This window comes from Octopus bimaculoides, chromosome 1 (assembly GCF_001194135.2).
Source record: "Octopus bimaculoides isolate UCB-OBI-ISO-001 chromosome 1, ASM119413v2, whole genome shotgun sequence".
Taxonomy (NCBI): domain Eukaryota; kingdom Metazoa; phylum Mollusca; class Cephalopoda; order Octopoda; family Octopodidae; genus Octopus; species Octopus bimaculoides.
The window spans coordinates 181,800,099-181,807,674 of NC_068981.1; positions in this window are offsets into that span (position 1 = coordinate 181,800,099).

A 7,576-nucleotide genomic window follows, 5' to 3' on the forward strand; every position below is an offset into this window, starting at 1 on the left:
TATATATATATATATATATATATATATATATCGTGAGAGAGAGAGAGAGAGAGATGTGGTTTTGACATTTGGTAATTACAACACACCCTCTACAGCTGGAGATAATTTTAATAAATCAAGATCTTACGTATGGTATTTGATATACCCATATTTGTTTATATACATGCATGTGTGTATGTATATGAATTTATATATATTTATGGAAGACAGATGTTAAACAATGATGATGATGATATATATACACACATATGTACAGACCCATTCATACATACAAGCTTCTCCTTTGCCAGTGCTGGTACTGGTGCCACAAAAAATGCACTTGTGCCAGTGCTGTGTAAATGTACCCATGCCAGTGGCATGTAAAAAGTACCCAGCACACTCTGTAAAGTGGCTGGCATTAGGAAAGGCATCCAGTTGTAGAAACCATGCCACAACAGCCATTTGGAGTCCAGACAGTCCCCACCAGCTGGCCAACTCCTGTCAAACCGTCCAACCCATGCCAGCATGGAAAACGGATGTTAAATGATGATGGATGATGATGATATAGATAATATATATGTGTGTGTGTGTGTGTGTCTTATTTTTCCCTTATATATATATATATATATATATATATATATATATATATATATATATATATATATATAGACAGATAGACAGATAGATAGATAGATAGATAGATAGATAGATAGATAGATAGATTGGTAGATAGATAGATATGTACATATATACATATATATGGATTCATGCATATGCATATATATGTGTGTGTTTGTTGTTTAGCCCCAGGGTAGTCCACTTCATTAAGCAGGATCTAATCAATGTGCTATTTTCACTGCTATTATTTTTAACCAAATTTTTGTTTTACATTGTCTGAATGTGATGTTTTTCATGTCTGCTTCTAACAAGTCAAGAGGTGACATAGAAGTTCCCTTATTGGTTTATATATATGTATTGCATATATATGTATGTATGTGCATATGCAGAGTGCGTGGGATACATTGGCATTTGGTATTTATATGAAAAGATTTGTATGTAGTGTTGACAATAAATAAATAAATGCATGAATGAAACTATGTTAATAGTCACAAACAGAAACACATACTCATGTTTCAACAAGTAAGATTAATAGAATGTTACATTCTGTAATTCTTGATCTGTTTCATCAAAGTTTAGTTTATTTACCTGATATCCAATTTCAACAACCATCAAAGATTTTTAACATCAATCCCTTTAGTTCTCATTTATGCTTAAACCCTTTCATATAAGCATCACATGCTATTCATTACCAAAATAACTCTATATTGTGGTTTCATTTACACATTTCTCTCAGTAGCTGACCTACTCTATTTAAAGGGATCTAGTTAAAGATCAAGCTCAGAAATGTTTCCTAAATAATTGCCACACTTAAGAAGATCACAAAGCAACAGGCTCTTGGAAGGCAGCCAGCAACTTCCTCTTTTATTCATTCACACTTAAACACTGAACTTATTAATTGCAGTTGTTCTGTTAAATCTTGCTCAACATTCCATTAATTATACTACTCTGTTAATACATATATAACATTGTTCATCATCGGGAGACACAATAAAACAGTAAGACATAAATTAATTCTAGTAAGCAATATAATTAACATCTGTTTTTAGGATTCTCGTCTGTTCACTCAAAAAGCCAAGTAAAACCATAAGGAATCCTCCATGAAATTATGATTATGAAATGATCTTTATAGACCTTACCTTCAAAACTTCATTTGATCAACCCAATAATGTAATTTTGAGCCATCAATTGATGCAACCTGCATAGTTACTTTTGATCCTCTGAAAGGTAAAACCTGTATAATTATGAACCACTTGATAATTTTAATTGCTCAGTTTTAGTTATTTTCAATTAAATCTCAAGAGAAATGTTTGTTATTTTCTTCTCCAGGTAACTCTCCTTTACAGTAACTTCACCATTAAGTTTTCCTGTTATAATCCTTTCTACTAAAGGCACAAGGCCTGAAATTTTGGAGGAGGGGACTAGTTGATTGCATAAATCCCAGTGTTTCACTTGTGCTTAATTTATCGACCCCAAAAGGTTGAAAGGGAAGGTCGACCTCGATGGAATTTGAGCTCAGAATATAAAGATGGGCAAAATGCTTAGCATGCTAACAATTCTGCCAGCTCACCACCTTAAGTTTTCCTGTCATAATGACTTTCCTTAATTTGGTTATATATATGTATATTTGCTTATATAAGTTCAAAAAAAAGGAAGAAGACAAAAAACAACAACGTGAGGACGTGATACAGATTGTGTTACTAGACGCTTGGGAAAGGAAAGAGAATATATGTACATGTGCACATGTATGCATGCGTGTGTTTCTGTTAATGTGTTTGTGTATGTGTGTGTGCGCATGCACACATACAAACACACACACATATATGTCACCTGAATGAATTCAAAGAGAAAGACTTAGGGTAGCAACTGAATGAATACTCTTTTACTTACTTGTTTCAGTCATTTGACTGCGGCCATGCTGGAGCACCGCCATTAGTCGAGCAACTCGCCCCCCAAGACTTATTCTTTGTAAGCCTAGTACTTATTCTTTCAGTCTCTTTTGTCAAACTGCTAGATTACAAAGACGTAAACACACTAACGTCGGTTGTCAAGCGATGTTGGGGGGACAAACACACACACACACACACACACACATATATATATATATATATATATACATATATATGACAGGCTTCTTCCAGTTTCCGTCTACCAAATCCACTTACAAGGCTTTGGTCGGCCCAAGGCTATAGTAGAAGGCACTTGCCTAAGGTGCCACGCACAATACTATACAAATGACTACCACTTATTACATTTGAACATTCAAATGTGTTTGCATGTGCGCGTATGTATGTTTATTTGTGTAAAATGAATACATAATGTGTTCATGCTTACAAATCCTTTGTTCCTGTTATTACAGACTGAAGTCAAATAACTTACTTCTTTCTGATATGACTTTACCACTTTCTCATATCCAAACATGCCATTATCTTATTTAGGCAAGAATACAGCCATTATGACAGTAATAATAGAGCTGTCATTATTATTTACTCCAAACAAACATTTTTACAACCTAATTGCTATTGTTCTGTTTATTGTTGTTGATTTTCAGTAAGCCAGGTTACAAGTCACAGCTGACGTGAAGCAAACAAACTTTATGCACTCAGAATCTTTCAGTGAATACTTGTATCTTCTAATCATCATCATCTTCATAATCTGGTGCTGGTGCCACATAAACGACACTGGTGCTGGTATGACATGAAAAGCACCAGTGCTGGTGCCATGTAAAATGCATGGGTGCTGGTGCCACATAAAAAGCATCAGTTGCTAGTGCCATGTAAAATGCATGGATGCTGGTGCCATTAAAAAACACCAGTGTTGGTGCTACATGAAAAGTACTGGTGTTCATACCATGTGTAAGGCACTGGTGCTCATGTTACACAAAACGCATGGTGTTCATGTTGTGTACAAGGCACTGATGCTTGTGCCACATAAAAAACACTGGTGCTGGTGCCATATAAAAAGCACCCAGTACATTCTGTAATGCTGTTGGTATTAGAAAGGGCATTTGACTGTAGACACCATATCAAAGCAGACAATGGAGTGCACAATATATATATATACTGATAGGGAAGATAACCACCCCATGAATGTCTCTAGAGATCATTGGACTAGACTAGCTTCTCTTATCAGTTATAGGCTTGTCAGTATGTATATAGTATGCACTTTATACAGCATTAAAAGTTTTTAACTCTTATTTCTTGCAATATAAGTGCTTCAGTACCCTGAGTCACGATTAGTGACGATTAAAGTTTTCCTTTTGGGTTTTATATTGTGCCAAGCTGTTTGTATTAATTTTTAATATATACATTAGCATTTCACTAAATCAGCCATAAAATTATATGGTAGATGTATCTACTGATAGTCCGATTTAGCAAAAGCCTAGAGCAATTGAGTAGTCACTACTAACAAGCCTGTTACTGATAGTCTAGTTCAGTGATCTCTAGAATCAGTATATATATATATATATATATATATATATATATATATATAGGTTTATGTATATGTTTTTGTCTTGCTATTACATGTTTTATTATGATTTCCCTGAAGAGAAATGAATGAGGACCCCAACGGCTCTTTCTTCTTTGTGAAAGGACGATCATTTATTTCGAAACACATATGTAGGAATTAAAGGAACTTTCATCGACATGCGTTTTGCTCCATTTATTATTATCTATCTATATATATATATATATACATTGTGCGTTTCATACAGCATTAAGAGTTTTTAACTCTTGTTTTTGGGAATATAAGTGCTTTGGCACTCTCAGTCACATCCATAAATTTTATAATTAATTAATAATTATAATTGAGGTTACACGAGGCACTAGTGTTCTGTAAATAAGATTTGAAAAGTACTTTAATAAACCACCATTTCACTGAAAATGGCCACTTATTATTATTATTATTATTACTATTATTTATTTATTAATAATAACATCAATTTTTTTTTTATTTATGTAAAATTATACACTGACATCCTTTGAAATTTGCCGCTCGTCTTTCAACAATTAATGGGCATGGTGAAGCGAGTGAAGATTTTAACCCTAGGTAAGTAGTAAGACCTGCTGATGAAAAATAAGAGCAAAAAGCTCAAGTTTGAAATCATATGATACATGAATATCTCTTGCCTCATTTGTGACTATCGGCTGTGATGGCAAGTGAATTTCTTGGCTTGTCCCACCATTTTTGCCAGCACGTTATGCTTTCAGTGAAATGGTGGTTTATTAGAGTATTTCGACTCTTATTTACAGCAACACTGAAGCCTCATGTACCCTCAATTATAATTATTAATTAATTATAAAATTAATGGATTTGCCCTTTTATTGGCTTTAATGCTTGCTGGCCACTTATATTATTATAATTATTATTTATTAATAATAATAATAATAATAATAATATCTATATTCATATATATATATATTTATATATTCAAAAGGCTGTATGTTATGGCCAGACAGAGAGTGACCATTTCTTTTGTACCTTATAAAGCACTTGGCTGTACAGGCGACTTACCAGACTGAAGTGGCCAGAGGCACACAACCTCTCTACAACAGTTGTAGAGAGCTTATGTGTCTCTGACCAATTGAATCTGATGAGTCACCTTTCTGGCCAAGTGCTTTATAGGTGAAAAACCAATGGTTATTCTCTGACTGGACATAACAAACAACCTTCCAAGTATTTCACTGTTCTAATGTTTTGGAGTGGGCTTCTGTTTTGGATATGTGAACTACAGATGATATATCATCATCATCATCATCATTATTTAATGTCCATTTTCCGTGCTAGCCTGAGTTGGATGGTTTGACAGGAGCTGGCCATTTGAAGAGCTGCATGGGCCCCATGACTGTTTTAGTATGGTTTCTATGGCTGGATGCCCTTCCTAATGCCAACCAGAGTGGACTGGGTGCTTTTTACATGCCACCAGCACCCACGAGCCCACAAGATTAGGAGCACTCAGCTGGAGAGGGAGTCAGGGGACATGTCTGTATGCAAAGACAATCCCGGTTTTACTTATCTTGATGTGTCTTCTCAAGCACAGCAAACTGCCAGAAGTCTTGGTCCCCTGTCATCTCCTCAGTGAGTCCCAATGTCTGAAGATCTTTTCTTATCACTTCATCCCATGTCTTCCTGGGTCTACCCCTTTCAATGTTCCCTCTACAATTAGAGATCATCACTTCTTGATGCAACTATCTTCGACCATATGAATTACATAGCCATACCTGAGCAGTCTTCTCTTTTGCATGCTACATCTGATATCATGTATACCCAGTTTTTCTCTCAGATCACTTACACTCTGTCGTATATGCACACTAACATTACTCATCTAGCGAAACATACTGGTTTCATTTCTTTCAAGCTTTTACATATCCTCAGTAGTCACAGCCCATGTCTCACTGTCATGTTTTCTAGCCGTAATAGCTGTAGCGAAAGAGGTGATATGGAAGACAGGTGGAAGAGGTATCGCATCAGGCACCTTCGTCTCTGGGCATGCTTTGGTCAACCTCTTTTTATATCACCTAAGAGTGAAAGCATGTCTGGAGAAGAAATGCCTGATGGCAAAAATATATGAATGAAGATGGAAGAAAGTAGCCTGAATGATGGGTATGTAAGTGCCAAATTAAGGGGAGTGAAAAAGGACAAAGTAAACAGTTCAACACAGCAATGTGGTTGGTGGGGGTCAAACTCATTCCGCGTCTATTCAATTCATTCTTTGTTCCATCTTCATTTGTAATTATAATATTATTTATTCATATATATGTAAATCCATTCGATAAGTTCCCGACCCCATTTGTCCCTTGTATTATCCCCTCTTTGTTTAACCCTTGTGGTTTCAATAAAATCATCGTACACAGGCATTGAACAATCTGCCTTTCACTCTGAGTGAGAGGCTATTTATTACTAACAGAGGTAGTAGCTCTCTGTACCTTGCCCAGTCTATTCCTAATCTAGCAGCTATGCTTTCAGAACAACCATCACTCATTCGGTTGCCTAAGTAATGGAAACTGTCTACTACTTCTAAGGATCCCCACTGACATCTGAGGGAGTCTATTTTTTGTACATTCCTCGTGTTTCATGTACTTGCACATCTGTCACATAAAGACTACTTTCTCTGTCTTCCAGTGATACTGCTGCATCTCTTATGTGTCCATATCTTGCATTGAGTACACCATATAAAGTTTCTCCTGACAACCTTTTCTACATATCAAGCAGGGCCATCTCCCTTAAGGAATCTGTGATTTGTCTGTTTACCTACTTATTAAGACTTTGATCTCTACTAAATTAACTCTAAGGCCTTTTGATTCCAGTCCTTGCTTCCATACCTGAAACTTCTTCTCTAGTTCTGGTGATGAATCAGCAAAAAGAACAAGGTCATTGGCACAGAGGAGCTCCTAAGGGCAGCTAATACATGTGTGTGTGTGTATCTCTCTCTCTCTCTCTCTCTCTATATATATATATATATAAACACACACACACACATAATATATATAAATGAAATGTAGACATATATTTATTAAAATAACATCTTGATACAAAATGATATATCAAATTTAAATATGCTCAAATAAAGCCCAGGAAATGTAGATTAAAATTATATATTTAATTTTCAATATATCCTCCACTGGTACCTAATTTATTGATTCCAAAAGGATGAAAAGCAAAGTCGACCTCACGGAAATTTGAACTCAGAACATAAAGACAGGTGAAATGCTGCTAAGTATTTCGCCCAGCATGCTAATGGTTCTGCCAGCTTACCACCTAATAATAATAATGACAATAATAATCCTTTCTGTTGGAGACACAAGGCCTCAAATCTGTGGGGACAGAACTAGTTGATGACATCAACCCCAGTGTTCCACTGCTACTTAAGTTATTGAACCCGAAAAGATGAAAGGCAAAGTCGACTATGGTGGAATTTGAACTCAGAATGTAAAGATGGGCGAAATACCTCTAAGCATATTGCCCAGTGTGCTAATGA